Below are 15,340 nucleotides of genomic sequence, written 5' to 3'. Positions count from 1 at the left end.
TCAGACGAGTGAGTATCCCAGGCAATTGTCCCACTTGCCTACTTCCTCCAACCAGATTGTGGGCAGATGTTTGTTCTGTAAACATCTGCAAAGATTTAAGAAGTTTCAACCTATGGCTGTGTACTTCTACAGGGTTACTGCCCTTGGAGGTGGTGTGGTTTAACCCCAGCTGGCAACTAAGCACCACCCTGCTGCTTGCTCACTACCTCCCACCTCAGTGGGATGGGTGAAAGAAATGGAGGAGTAAAAATGAGAAAACTTATGGGTTGAGATAAATACAGTTTAATAGGTAAAGCAAAAGCTGCATGCACAAGCAAAGCAAAACACAGAATTCATTCACCACTGCCCATGGGCAGGCAGGTGTTCAGCTGTCTCTGGGGAAGCAGGGCTCCATCACATGTAGTGGTGACTTGGGAAGAGAAACGCCATCACTCTGAATGTCCCCCCTTTCCTTCTTCTTCCCCAGCTTTATATGCTGAGCATGACATCACATGGTATGGAATATCCCTTTTGTTAGTTGGAGTTGGCTGTCCCAGCTGTGTCCCCTCCCAGCTTCTCATGCACCCTCAGCCTGCTCTCTGGTGGGGTGGTGCAAGAAGAAGAAAAGGCCTTGATACCGTGTAAACACTGGTCAGCAATAACCAAAAAATCCCTGAATTTTCAACACTGTTTCCAGCACAAATCCAAAACACAGCCCATACTATGTACTATGAAAAAAATTAATTTTATTCCAGCCAAAGCCAGCATAGCAGGTTATCCCAAGAGTAGTGGTTTGTGTGTGTCCCTGATCCCTTTCAGTAAGAGGCCAGATGAATGCAAACCTCCTGCAGCTGACAAAGTTGTCTGTGAGCAGGACACCTCACATGAATCACTCTGCTGTAATGGTTGTGTGGGGTAGAAACCTCCATCTGGAAAGCAGTGATGACTAGCTGGAAGCAGTAATGCCTTCAACCGATTCAGATAAACAGATATGGAAGTAGGCTTGTGTCAATATCCCCATTTTAGAACTGAAAGAATTAGGCTAAGCTGAATTAAGGCTCTAATTCTAAATGAAAGTGCTAGCTTAGGATGCTGCTTAGCTCATTCTTTTTTAAAGTTTAATTTCAGATTCATTTCCTGAGTATCCCCATGTGGACAGGTCCTTGGACTCTGCCTAGCCTCGGGTAAGCTACTTAAGCTTGTGACCTGAGGACGTTAATGCAAAATAAGCTAAAATGTGTGTGGGAAGTACATTAGGTATTCCACGTGAACTAATTGTATGCCTGCTCTTTTTCTTTATGGCAAACGTCCTCTGTATGGTCTTCCACAGCAGACAGAGGTCAGCTTTGTAAAGGTGATCTTGGAGTAGGGGAAGGATATCCAGGTAGGAAACTAGTGAAATGGCTATGCAGGATGAGGTACTCCGAACTATCCCCTTTCAAGTCTTTAACTCACTTCCCTGTTTGTGTAATGGGGATACTTTCTATGCCCACCTGGCAAGCACGTTCTTGGGTGAATATAAACATCCTTAGAGCTTCTGGATGTAGAGGAATTCATATTCTGCAGCATGAATACCCTTCTGGAAATGCCATCTCTGTGTTATTGCATAATCCTTGCTCTTTCCCTAGTAAGTACACATGCTGATAATCTAGCAGCAGAGGTCAGTACTGATTTGCATTGGAAAAGCAAACCTAAACTACGAAGGAAGGGGAAACCTCTCCAAACCTACTGTACACAAAAATACAACACCTTTCTTTGCTATGGCATCACTGCTTAAGTAATGTTTTCCTGTGATGTCTTCATAGAAAGACCAGTAACAGTGGATAGGTTGACACCTTGCGGGGCCACAAGACGAGCTGTTGCTTTTTTAAGCATTATATCCTCTTTCTAAATATCCTGAGCTTTGCTTCAAATGTATCTGGACTGTAGTTAGTCTGACTTCACAGCTTCATGTAGGTACAAACATATAAAGAGGGATTCTGAGGAGGGTCTGTCTTCAGGGGTGGGCGGGACAGACACAGGATAACATGTAGTTCTGACTTCAGTTTAAGTCTCCTAAGACTTTCACAGAAACTTGATGAACTTTCTCTTCCTTTTCAAACTTGGCATTGAAGATTTCTATATTCATTGTTGCAGGCGTATGCTGAAACAACCCTTAGTTCTAGCAAATTTGTCAGACCACTGGTGTTCTGCCTGGCACACTTAGAGTTATTTTTGGGAAACAGTCACGCTTCCTTGACTGGTTTTAATGGATGTAAACCTTTCTCACTCTTTCAATTTTTCTCCCTGACCTTTGCACTTTCTCAATGTATTTGGGGTTGACTGGTTTGTTTGATTACAGTCGAGTGTGCTGATTCATAGCTAGTATCAGCTGGGTTGCTTCAGATCAGGTTGTTCTTCACAGTTGCTGGAATTGTAGTAGCATGGTCAAGGCTGCACACAGTTGCACCTGATGGGGAGAGAAGAGAAAGAACAGGTCTGCAAGCTGGGGCAGTCCCTTCCCTCTCATGAGACTTGAAGCCTGTGGCAACACTGGTGAGACCATCATAACAAAGTTTCTTCTTGGTACCCTTACCCAACTTGCCAGCCTACCTGTGTATCTACTTTGCATCACTGACTGCTAAAAACTTTATTGTTTTATTCTCCCAGAAATTGCTGCTTGTGTGTTGGACAGTAGACACATGGCATACTTAGGAAAATACTATCAAGCCCCTCCTTGTCTTGTTTTTGCTTGCAAGTATGGCTTGTATTAGGTGCAGCTTCAGGCTGCCTCCAACTCCTGTGAATGCATAGTCTGGAAAAAGTGCATGCAGTTAGAGTTCTGTCCAGTCTTACTCTCTGAAAACCTCCTGTACCTTGCAGGTATCTCAGTTCTCTGCTGTTTGCAATAATATTCTCTGTATATCTCAAGAGAGAGGGAGGGACAGGACAGTATTAGCATGAGAAAATGGTCCTCTGGCACAAACCTGGATATTTTCTCAAAAAAAAAAAAAAAGAAAAAAAAAAGAAAAAGCCTGCAGCTAACTCTTGAATTTGGGTCCATGAGCAGCTGACTGCGTTTGCCATGAATGACAATTACTAATGCCTAGAAACAACAACTAAACAGAGCAGAAATAAGATTGTCTGGGGAGAGAGGAAAAAACCAGCAAATAACGCTGGATAACCCATATGCTATACTTTCAAAGCTGAATTAGTGAATCAAAACTATTTAGCTACTGTATGCACTTAAACACTGGACCACCCATGTGTGGAAGATTTTCTTGGCTAGAGGGCACAGAAATTAAAATTTTCCTGTCTTTTGCCTTTTTCTCTTGCATTAACAATGGCTAGTGCAGTACTAGCTCTCACCTTAGGAGGAAAGTCTACTTCCTCCTACTGTCCTCCCCTCTCTTCCTACGGCTGTGTCTAGTGCCATCTCATAACACTTGTCAGTCCCAATAAATTGCTTGGAAAGTTAGGACAGAAATTTATCTGTATTTTAACTTATTTTTTCTCCTAACATTCTCCTTTCTGTCCTTTTCCAGTCATACCAGAAATGTAAATACTCAGCAATGATCCATCCTCAGAGATGACTAAAATTGAATAAGAAATTTTACTTTAGCTCTGCCAGAAAGAAGCTTGGATTCAAACACCTGGAGTGACTTACTTTTATTCCCTCTTGGAAAAACTGACTTAATGAAAATAAATGTGCATCTACAAAGTCAATATTTCTTTCAAGTTCTGCCTGTGCTTTCATCAGCTTGAGGTGTGTATGTGGAGGAATGGTTAGAAAGAATATTCAGAAAAATGCTTTCTGGCAAAGAAGAGATCACAGATCAGATCAATGAAATTTCCACAGAAAACAGAATTGAAGAGATTTAATTTTATCAACCAGATATCTTACATCTGGGACCAGTTGTGTTTTACTGGCAACTCTAGCAAATGAAACTCCTTGAGAAAATATAGAAAAAATATTTTATAAAGCCTCAAAAACAAAGTCTGTCATGCAATTCTAAAATGAACACGTGTACCTTCTATAAGACCGCTAACATGAATGACTTTTGATCATGACAGGCTATAACAAATGTGAAGGTCCTAGCAAAGTGGTGTTTAATTAGTTGTGCATGATCATAAGGTGCAAATGTTTGAGAAAACATGTCCTTTCACAACTGATGTTCTCAAGGGACAAGTCATGTCAACAGTGACACATTAGCAAAATAGTGAAAATGTCAAATTATTTTTACTAGTCAGTGTGTCCAAACAATTTTAATCCTCTCACTTATGAGACCCTAGCCAGTTTATTCTATCTGATTAAAAGTGGTTGCATTAGCCCTCTAACTGCATAATTTGATGTAAACCACATAAGGAATAGGCTCCTAAAAGAATCTGTTAGGCCTGTTCTCCTCTGTCGGAGCCATTCAGGCATTATACATTTGGTTTGCATGTGTTGGGGATGAGCAGTTGGTGGTGATTGAGTGTACACTTTTTTATGTATGTAAGGGATCTTTTGGGATTTATTCTAGGATAAGAATGTTATAACCACCATCAATGAACTCTAAGTACCATGGCAAAATCAAGACTCATTTCTGGATGATACTATGGCAAATATTAACAGCTGAAGAATGTGCAGTCATGCCTCTGGAAAGAGGCCTCTTTATATGTACTTTGTTTTTTTTTTCCTCCCCCTAAACAATAAGTACAGCTGGAAATGCTTTTCCAGCTCCCTTTATATGCAAATTTTCACTGCTTCCCTGTCATAAGCTGAAATTCCTTCTGCCTGGAATGGGCAATACAGAGTTTGTTCCATGTCATAGAAAGCTGTGGTACTCCAGAATCCAGGAAATAATCAGTCTTAGGCATACTAACCTCTTGAGATCTTCCTAAGTAATAAATATTAATACAAGTACTTGATTTTGTGCACTGTCCTTTTACAGAAAAGTCCTAAATATTCTAGTACATGTGACAAAGAATTCCTTGGTTTTGACTGCAGCTGACTGCTTTGAGGTTTGGCTAACAATTGCATTTGGCATTCCACACTTGCCCAGTTCATTAAGAAATTGACTGGAATATGAAACACCACATTATATAGTATTAAATAACAGCTCACATTTGCTAGTTTTCCCTTCTCTTCGGTGAAAGCAAAAAGTGATCACTGAGTCATCACATCTGTTCAATAAAGTTATTATATGACCATTTCACAAAACTATTGAAAAAGAAGGCATATAGGCTCTTGCAATTTTGTGTTCATGGTCTGTGGTCTGATTTATGTGACTGAAGAAAAAGCCCACCACTTTATAGACTACTGATACACTTTTAGACATACTGATTGACAAGTCATAAGTAGTGCTCCCAGCAACATTTTAGTTCTGTGGATTTACAGCTTGTTATCACTTACGCTATCTGGTAAAGATTTAAAACTGGTACATTTTTAGAACCTGAAATAGGAAAAAATGTGACTAAAATAATTACTTCTGAAATGTGTATTACTAGCGTTACCAAATCCTTATTTTAGCGGAAGTATGTATTGGTGTTTTAAAACTGAGTAGCAGTTTACATAAAGTTTCAGTGAAAATATTTCTGCATTGATTTTGAAACTGTATTTGATCTTAATGGCTCCGTAACTCAGCAGAAGAACAGTATTACGTGGCTAGGCATTAGAATTTAGAAGACCTAAGCTCAAATTCCGGCTTTGCTATGTTTCCAGATGTGATGTCAGGGAAATTTGCTTGGCTTGTATGGGTGCTGGTTTCTCACCAGTTAATAAAGACTTCCTTAAAAGATGTTAGTATAATTGTGCTCAGGAATGTGACATGTATCCTCCATGCTGGTGGTTGCTATATGGAAGTCCAAAAGAAAAAAACTAATTTTCTGTTGAGTGAATCATTACTAAAGAAAATAGCCTGCAGAAATGCTTATTTTAAGCGGTATTAGCAGTTTTCAGCAGGTTCTTCAGAAACCTTAGAGGTGACTGAAGAACAAGTCATAGGGGTGCAAGTAAATAAATTGCTCCTGTGTACTTTACTCTGAAAAACCTAGAAAACCTGAGTTGGAGTGTGTGCACATCTAACTGCAATACAGTTTGTGGCTTAGAAGGAAATACGTGTTATTCAGGTGAGAAATAAGCTCCCAGGTATCAGTTTTATTTTTTCTTCCCTGGATCAAGGGAGCTCTTTCAAGGTAATCTGATTTCAGTGTTAACTGTGAATTCTGCTGGCTGCCTCTGGAAAGCCATGCTCTCTGCGCCAGGCAGTAATTGCGTTAATCATCCATTTTTAAATAACTGCATTTGAAGTTAAGTTGAGAATTGCTTTTCAGATCTTTAATTTGCTTTGGAAAAGTGAAATAATTCCCACAAGGGTTGTGCTAATCAATATTCTAAAGGCAAGTAACCTTTGCTAATACTTGAACATGGGATACTCTATATTCTTCTGCTTAAAGAATTCTGGGGGAGAAATAAACTAATTCCATCTGTAATTTGGCAGGTTAATAACTTTTTTGACTGCCAGGCATAGGGGTTTTTAGTCAACAGGAGATTCATCAAGTGCAGAATTGCATGGTATTGTCTTCCTTTTGTTGTTGTTTTTATTTTAAACCTTCTTGCTGATATAAATGATGACAAATTGCATAGCTGTAAATTTGAAAGTCCCTAAATGGCAGTTTTTGTCAAAGCCTTTACGCTGAAATGCTTACTTGGAAAGATTTTAAACCTCAGGAGCTGGGGGAGGGGTTTTAATTATTATGCATCATGACACAATGCATTATGCATCATGGTTGTTTTTCTGCTTTTTAAACACTTGTTATGGATGATAAGACTAATATAAATGGACATACAGAGAGAGCTTCTGCAAAACCTTCTTATGATGTCACATTCTGTTTCTAAGGAATTTCAGTACTGCCTTACTTGGAAACTGGAGGATAAGCAAATTTAGAAAGGTAATTGGAAGCACACATATAATTAGCTGACAAGTAGTTATCAAGGGAAAGTCACCTTTTTTTTTTTTTCAAAGGTGCCCTCCTGGTAGACGGGACAACAAACTCAAGTGTTCAAAAATTAAGAATGATAGAACATGAGTGTTGCTGTCTTAAACCTGGGAGTATTTGACCCTGCTTCCTTTGAAACCACCTGCAGATTAGCTTTCAGGATTTGCTTTCTTTACCTTGTTTTTCCCACCCAGGCATGCACGTTGCTGAAAAATACATTGGTAGTGGGACTGATTAAATTTCTGATGGGATACAACAGATTCAGTACTAGAGCTGCTTTTTCTTCTTCCCTCTCCCCTAAGTAAACAATTGCTTTTCCCTTGAAACCACCTTGATATTTAGGTTTTGTGCAGGTAGAAGAGGAACGAAGGGGAGAATTGTGCATTCATTTCTTTAATAAAATCTGGTTTTTTTATTAGCCATAGAGATTGCCTAGGCTGCATCCTATAAAAATTAAGGGAGAGAGAAGGCTGAATAGATATTTAAGGAGTCACAGCAGGCAGTGGATTTGAGAGAGGAAAAAAAAATTACTGTGCTTCCCCAGAAGGCAAGTGGAATACAATATTTCATATTTGAGGGTTGAGGAAATGAAATTTCAGTGCCATTGTGGACATTAAAGATGATACTGCTTGGTGACCCACAGACAATTGGCAACTGCATTTGTTTCCCGGGATGCTTATCAGGAAAGTCTCAAATCTGTGTTCCCCCACTGTCCATGTAACCAGAGTCAATTGGCTAGTAGCTGCACCCTTCTTTTTTAAAGGAAAAAAACCAACCCCATTCCCTTCTCCCTCTACACATGCCCTTTTTAAAGGCTGCTTTGGTGCCGTGTAGGCTGCTGCTGGGGAACGCACCATGTTAGTGGAAGGATGGTGTCATCTTCACTGACCAAGCTTCATCTGTGAAGCTGAGTTGCCCATATCTGAGGAAGGACTGCAGTTCAGCCCAGGGCTGTGGTGCCTCGTGCTCTGCAGCTGGGAACAGAAATCTGCCTCCAGGCTGAAACAGGTCAGTACAGTGGGGGGGTTTTACCATGAGACAGTAAAGTGAATTTGGGTTGGACCTTTTTTCTATATTTACTATTCCTGTATTTTTTTCAACTCTGTGGTTACAGAATGAGAATTGTTTCCTCTCCCCTGCCCCAAACTGCCCAAATTTAACAAAATGGTAATAACATCTTTGGTGTTAAGTTTTAGTGTTGTTTCACTGCAGTAGATTTGGACATAAAATCCTACCGTTTGCCTCCTTGCAGGGAGCCTGGCTAACCTTCTGTAAAGATACAGAAAGAAATGCTCCTGCAGTCCCTTCTCTTTACTGCCAGAACAGAGAGTGGAAGCCCATGCTCAGCAGCAGGCCACACACGTGTTTGCACCTGGTCTCACCTATGCTGGGCTAGCAAAAAAGTCAACTCTTAAGACCCTATTATCAGTTGTTTATAGACTTCGTGTCCTTTTCTTCCTCTCATGTATTTTCAATCAGTAAGAGCTCTGTTCTGTATCTAGGATGTTTGGAAGAGCCTTTGTCATGTCAGCTTATGTGTTGAACTCTTGGCAAATTCCACCTCACTGCTGGGTCACAAATGATGATGTTTTCTTTCCATCTCTATTTATTTTGCTAAATACAAGCCTTTGAAGCCTTCATTCATATAATTTCTCCACATTCTCTATATAGGATCTCTCCTTGGTTGACCTACTGAATTTCCCTAACCATGTCCTGCAGGTACTGCAACTTGCTCTGTCCTTCCTTTGTGTTGAAATGCCCTCAGTTTCACACAAGATCTTTGTTTAAACTTCTGATTGCCCTACAGTCTCTCATTGGAACTTCTGCATACCCAGGAAGAAGATGATGAATTAGGAGTAGAGACTATGGAATAAGCAACAGAATGTACAAATATGGCTTTGTTTTGTTCAACTCTACTGCTCTTCCCCTTCTCACTCCATCCCCTCATCTGTCTATGTTGTTATGCCACAGTTTCTCAGAGATACCTTCAAAAAAGAAAGCAGGTTCATAGTTGGAGGAAAAAAATCAGAAACAAGATTTTAACTGTTATGTTGCTTCTGGTCCCTCCTGCACTGTTTCCTTGCTCTTCAAAACCAATGCATTGCCGAAAGATCCAGATAGTAGTGGAGGCTGTTCCCAAAATCCTTATGAGTCCTAGGATGGGCTGTAGCTTCTGCTGTAGTGAACTGGCTCCTGCTAAGTTGGAGAGGTATGCTGGGTTTAGCTAAGATGGATGTGACTCAGCCTGGCCTGGTGGACATACCCAGCTAACCTCCCTCTTCTGTGGAAGACCAGAAACACAAGAGTAGGAGGGAAGAAACCATTTATTTCCAAGAATGCCAGAGGATATTTTGTGAGGTCCAAGAAGAGAACAAAACATAAGATTGCTTGTCAGTGTCCAAGCAGAACCTTCTTTGCTCCTCCCCACTACGGGACCTTGTTCTGCATTCCTGTGGGTTAGAAGAGGGATCCTGTGGCCATCGATCCCTACCTATGCTAGTGAAGGGCAGGGAAATTTCTTGGGGTAAAGAGAACGCTACAGGGCTGTTACATGGGAAAGCTAGGCCAACGGTATGGCTGCAAAATCTAGCCAGCTTCAGCTCCTTATCCATAACTTTGGGAGGCATCAGTTGTCTGTCCTGGCTCAATCCTGCAGTCCCTCAGTTCTTGAACAGAGGGTTAGAAGCAATTGAATGGCACTAGCTTGACCTAAGGAAATACAGGAACCTGGGCTGTCCATGTTTTCCCCTTCCTTTTAGGAGCTGCTGAAGATATTTATTCTCCTTACTCCTCCTTTTCCCATCTTCTCATCCTGAAAAATGGATTGTTTCGGTTTGTTGTTATGTTTGTTTGTTTTTTGTCATTGTCTCCCTTCTAATAACAAAAGATCATGTTTAAATGCAGTGACACTTTATCTTGAGCTTTCTGAGTAGCCAGGTTTTCTGACATATCTGTACATTCTGCTCAAAACATGTCTTTGAATGCAAATGCAGCAGTATTAAGAGACAGGATGTTTCTGGGCAATACTGTAGTCTAAAATGCCTGGATTCTCTTCCACCCTTCCTTTTAACAGGAGTGGTGTTTGTTGCCTTTTAGCAGCTTCCACACGGGCTTGCTCAATTCTGACATAGTCCGTTTAGCCTGAGGTTTCTGAATCTGTCTTGTACAAAACTTAAATCCTTATTGTTCTTGGGTACTACCAGCTGAACCAAAGGAAATGCAGATACTATGGAAAAACCCTCTTCATTGTTACCCTGCTGTTTAGACATATCTTTTAGTCTGTAAGGAGATTTGAGAGGAATGTACAATGAGATTTTGTTGTTGTGCTGCTTACTTAAATTTGAGCATGTTCAGCACATGTGCCTTCTTAGTTTGGTCTCGGTCCTATTGAACTCACAGGATTCTTTCAATCAACTTCTGTAGGAGTTGGAGAAAGCTCATGGTAATGAATGCTTTTACAAAGAGCTATGCTGTTTTTGTTTGTCCTTATAAATATTTTATGGCATGATGGCTCTGTTAAAAATGCTGTGGTTTTGTATAGTACATCTAAATAAGAATGAGCCTACACAAGGTATTTTTTTGCTGTGCATCAAAAGAGAAGAGAGAGTTAAAATGAATAATGAGGCATAGCGTGTTTCTAGTGCTGGGTAACCTGTATTGTTGTTATAAGATTTAGTAGAAACGTATATTAGAAAAAAAAAATAACTTCCATAGTATTTAGACTGAACGCTAACATGGAATGTTAAGCTATTACTTGCATGTGATATTCAGGCTGGCAATGGAGAGAGCTGTGAGTAGTAAAGATTAAATTACATCTCAAGACTCAGATTCCTTTTTTAACTTTGAACTTTCTCAACGTGATGAACTAGCCTTTTCCATTGTAAAAATTGAGTAAGGCTTCTTGTGTTTTTTTTTCTGTAGATTGTTTAAATTTTTTTCTGTCACTCTGTTGATTTTGTGGGGTTTTTTTCTTTTTTTTTTTAACTAGCTATGGAAAAATTAAGTCCCAGTGAATTCTTGTTCCTTGATTACTTTATGACAAATGGCTTTGCTTCAGAATTTGCCTATACTGACTACAGTATAGAAGAGTGTGATTAGAAGTGAGAATGGAAGAAAGGCTCTATCCAAATCTTTTCGATTAAACAAAAATGTTCACAGAACTTAAAAAAAAAAAAAAAAAAAAAAAAAGAGAGAAAGGTAACCAATTTGGAAAATTTATGGCACTTCATTTAATTAAAACCTTTTTCTTTACTATGTGAAAAGTAAAGCCACCAGTTGTTACTAATTCTTGACTGAACTATCTCCCTCCATTTTAAGAATACTTTCCAAAAGTTTTATTTGAATGAAAATGGCATACTGAGCATAAGCATTAAATAGGTTTTTACATAATTAAGAAATGAGCAGCAGGCTGTGACTTTGAATTTTTGCAGCACAGAATGAGGATTCTCCCATTTCTGCGATTCTATTAAATTTGACAATGAGAGAATTCACGGTTGACTTGTGCTTGGTGGTCTGTCAAGTCTGAAGCCAGTGCCATTTATTGAGGTTTATAAACTCTTTACAGAAGCTGGATATTCCTTTGCACAGAAACACTGTTTGGTACTAAGATTTACTCCCTTTCTGACTTATCACCTGTGCAGTTAATGTGTATGTGTGTTTAATGTTAATTCAGTAGCAATAATTTAATATAGTTCCACGGTTAAATTAAAAGGTAGAAGGCTTTGAGACATCCAAAACAAGTATCTTTGCCAAGCATCGGATCATGTCCAGTTTGCCAAGTTTAGCAAAACATTTTTAACATGGGCAAATAAAGGGGGGGCAAGCTATTTTTCACAGTATAAAATATCTGAATGAACTACTTAAGCAGACAAATGCTGTGACACAGTAGAGGAGAAATGGGTATTTTCGAATAGATTTCTGAATCTGTTTCTTGCTGGAATGTTTTCTCCACACAAAAAATGCTAATTCTCTTTTTTTTTTTTTTTTTTATTGCATAGAAGTCTTGAGGTGCTCTGCACTGTACGCAAGGGCTGGGCAAATTTATCTATTAGTGATGAATTTTGCTTGCTTGTCAGCTGCTATAAACAAGTATAATTGAGCTGACAGTTGTTAAAGTTTTAGTGTCAGGACATATACATTTCCAATAACTCTAGATTTTATTCTTTAAAATATGGTTCTTATGAGTTCTGTTCTTTGTCAAAAGAACTATTTTTTCTCTCTTCTTTCTTTGCATTCCTTTTCTTTTGACCTCTTCTCTGTTCCCTGTAGAAAAAAAAGCCTTGAAGACAAAGTTATGGGACACTTATGTAGCTTCCAAGACACTGAATGAGTTAAAAAGCAAACAAGATGAAAACTTTGTTCATGTATCAGTAGAAATGGGCAAAATTAGTCTTTAGAATTAGAAAGGCTCCATCATGAACCTGAAGCCTTGATGCTTCTCAGTGTCTGGAGGGTGAAAGATGATGGTTCACCACCCTTAACAGGCACAGATCCAGAGAGTAGCATTTCTTTGAGTCCTTAACTCTGTCCTCCTCTGCCTCTACAGCTGTATCATTATGTCAACAGTTTTGACCTACAAACCCAATATAACTTGCACCCACATACTTGTCACCTAACCAGCAAATGCAGAACTGACACGCTTACCAGTTCTGGCAAGTGGGAGTTGTGCAAGCAGTTGCTCTGATGCCTGCTGGTTGGCTGACCAGTCTGATCAGGGTTATCAGGTTAGTCGGTGATGAGCCAGCCCCAGCACACAGTCTGGTTCTGCTCTGTGGGAGGAGGTGGGCTGCACTGACGGGTCACTTGCTGTTGTTCTGAGACACAAACCACAGTGGGATGGCTCTCAGCTAGATAGGATGTGGCAGCCATGGCTATCACCAGCAAAACTGTGCTGTTTTTTACAAGTAATGTCTTCTTCCAACTTTTCATCTGCCTGGAATTAACATGGACACATCTAAATCATTCTGTGCATTTTTTAAAAATATGCTTGTATTTTAATGTGAGTGTTTCAAATACATGCAGTCTCTAGTGGCATGTTCCTCTGTGTGACGCTTGTTTATGACAAATATTTGGTAGGCTTGGAAAAAATGAAGTATTTGTATCCTTTTAACAGAATGGTATTGCTTTCTAAATTACTGATGTTTTTATACTTTTTTTTTTTTTTTAAAAAAAAACAACGACAAAATATGCTTACATTTGTACCAGTAAAAATTCTTTGCTGCTTCCCAATCTCAAAATGTGGCAAAAAGGTATATTTGGATGGCTGCAGAGAAAAGAGGAAGATGGGATAAAACTAAACTTTACTTCTGATTCACAGTAGCTCTTCTGTTGGTTAATCCAGATTATATATGTATTTATGTTGCCTGGAGCTCCTGTTAATATTGATGAGCTAAATCTATTTATCAGTGGAAGAATAGACTCTGTTTTAAAGCATTAAACTATTTAGATGTATAAATGTGCATTACATGATTTGTAGAGGCAGCATCATGTCAAAATGACAGGGTGGATGATGGATGGATGATTTTTCTGGAGTCTGTAATATGCTACCAATTAATTATTTCTAAGAATGACTCTTAGTAACCTGAAGGTGTTACTGTGTGATGGAGAGTCACTGTTTTGTATCCATATTTGTGGTCTTCACTCAGCCTGTAGGTCGTGTGCCTTTATGGGTCCAGCAGAACAACTGGGAAGTTGCCCTTGGTGATAAAAAAATACCTGTTTTCACAAGTAATCTGGCTCTTGACCAGATTGAACATTTGAGGAAGCCGAAGGTGTCACTAGTATGACTGCGTCATAGCTGCTTGCAAATACATCATCTCTCCAAAGGAAACTTCACTGATTTGCTTTAAATGTTGTTGTTGGTCTTTAAAACAATGGAGATTTGAGCTCTTAAATAGAAGTAAGGAAAATGACTGGTTGGAGTGTTGTGATATTTTGAATACACTTGGGGGGAAGGATCTGAAGAGATACTGACTTTTCTTGGGGAGTGGATTTCCTTCCTGTCTTCCCCTGATGCTTTCCTCTCCTCTTCCTTCTAACCATAGAATTTGATCTAGTATGAAGGATCTCATTGTTTTCAGCACTTAAAAATCAGTGAGAAGACTTAACAACTGCCAGTTGTGGTCCCATCTGTATCTATTTGGACTGCAGGTCAACTGTATGATCTAATTAAAGCAAACAAACAAACTAATGCCCAAACAAACAAACAAGCAAAAAGGCTTTTTCCTCTAAAGTTCTCTAGTGAAGGTGTCTAGACATGAGGGAGCTGTCCCTTCCTTTCTACAGGTAGTTTTGTTTCTTAATAGCACTGGACTGTGTTCTGCAAATGTTGTTCTATAAACAGAAAACTTAATGATCCTCTTAAGCCTTTCTCTTCCAACAGAAAGGACATTGATTTCCACCCCTGCCCGTGCTCCCCTTACCTAAGGGAAGTTATTTTTTTGGTTTTGTTTTTTGGGTTTTTTTTTTTTTTCACTGAGAGATTTGTCTCTGTAAGAGTCTGAGGCCAATATCCAGACACAGTGACTCAATTCCACTACATCATCTTCAAGTCCTTTAAAAAGTCAACCCTTTAGGTGAAATAAATCTTGCATTACAGAGTTCACAATTACATTTTTATTCCTGGTATGATTTACACTGTTCTATTAATTAATATTATTATCTGTTTCATCACTCCTCAAAATTCAGCAGGATTGCAACATCAATCCACTGGGTTAGCATCAGTGTCGGACACTACTTCATCTTGTCCCAGCCATTAATGCATGTTTTGATTGGGCGTTTTCTGAGTTTCAGAGATACCTCCAACTATTTGGACACTGAAAGCTGCTGTACAGGGGGTCTCCAAATGTTTATGACTGCTCAGTTGCACAGTATTATTTAACTTTATTTCTGTTTGAAAGTGGTTTTTAAAAGTTGAGAAGTGTAATGTGGTGTAAGCTGAAGTCTGGTACCTATATCACATGACAATTTCCTCTTTTCTTTCCATCCTGCCCTGCATTCTTTCGTTTTTTTAAAAAATGGAGGCCAAATCTGAGTGGCTGATCACCTTGAGTTGTAGCCTTGTAACCAACAGAATTACACGTATCACAGTTGGTATAAAACCTTAATCCACCGTATAGGTCTACTTGCCAGGGTGTTGCTGTGAGAGAGGGAAGCATAAGTCATCTCCTCAACAAGGGGTGCTCTTCCATGTTTCAGGGTGGCTCCTGCAGCTGCTGGTAGAACATGGGGTTCAGAATCAAACACTAAATCTGTGACAACAAAAATACCTGCAAATGATAGGAGCGCACTTGAAATCCCTCCAGCGCTGTACACCATCACCAGGCAGACTGCCAAAACCACAGCTTTTTAACTAAACAAACAAACAAAAGAAGCCCTTAGGCCATGGAACAAGAAAGTTTGT

General features: G+C 39.4%; 1 protein-coding gene across 1 annotated transcript in view; it reads left to right on the top strand.

Moving 5' to 3' along the window:
• Positions 1–15,340, top strand: part of DSCAM (DS cell adhesion molecule) — a 477,293-nt gene that overhangs the window by 13,604 nt on the left and 448,349 nt on the right. The window lies entirely within an intron of this gene.

Source organism: Athene noctua, chromosome 1, assembly GCF_965140245.1.
Source record: "Athene noctua chromosome 1, bAthNoc1.hap1.1, whole genome shotgun sequence".
Lineage (NCBI taxonomy): Eukaryota > Metazoa > Chordata > Aves > Strigiformes > Strigidae > Athene > Athene noctua.
Note: the sequence above shows the minus strand (reverse complement) of the source record. Positions and strands in the feature narration are given on the sequence as shown.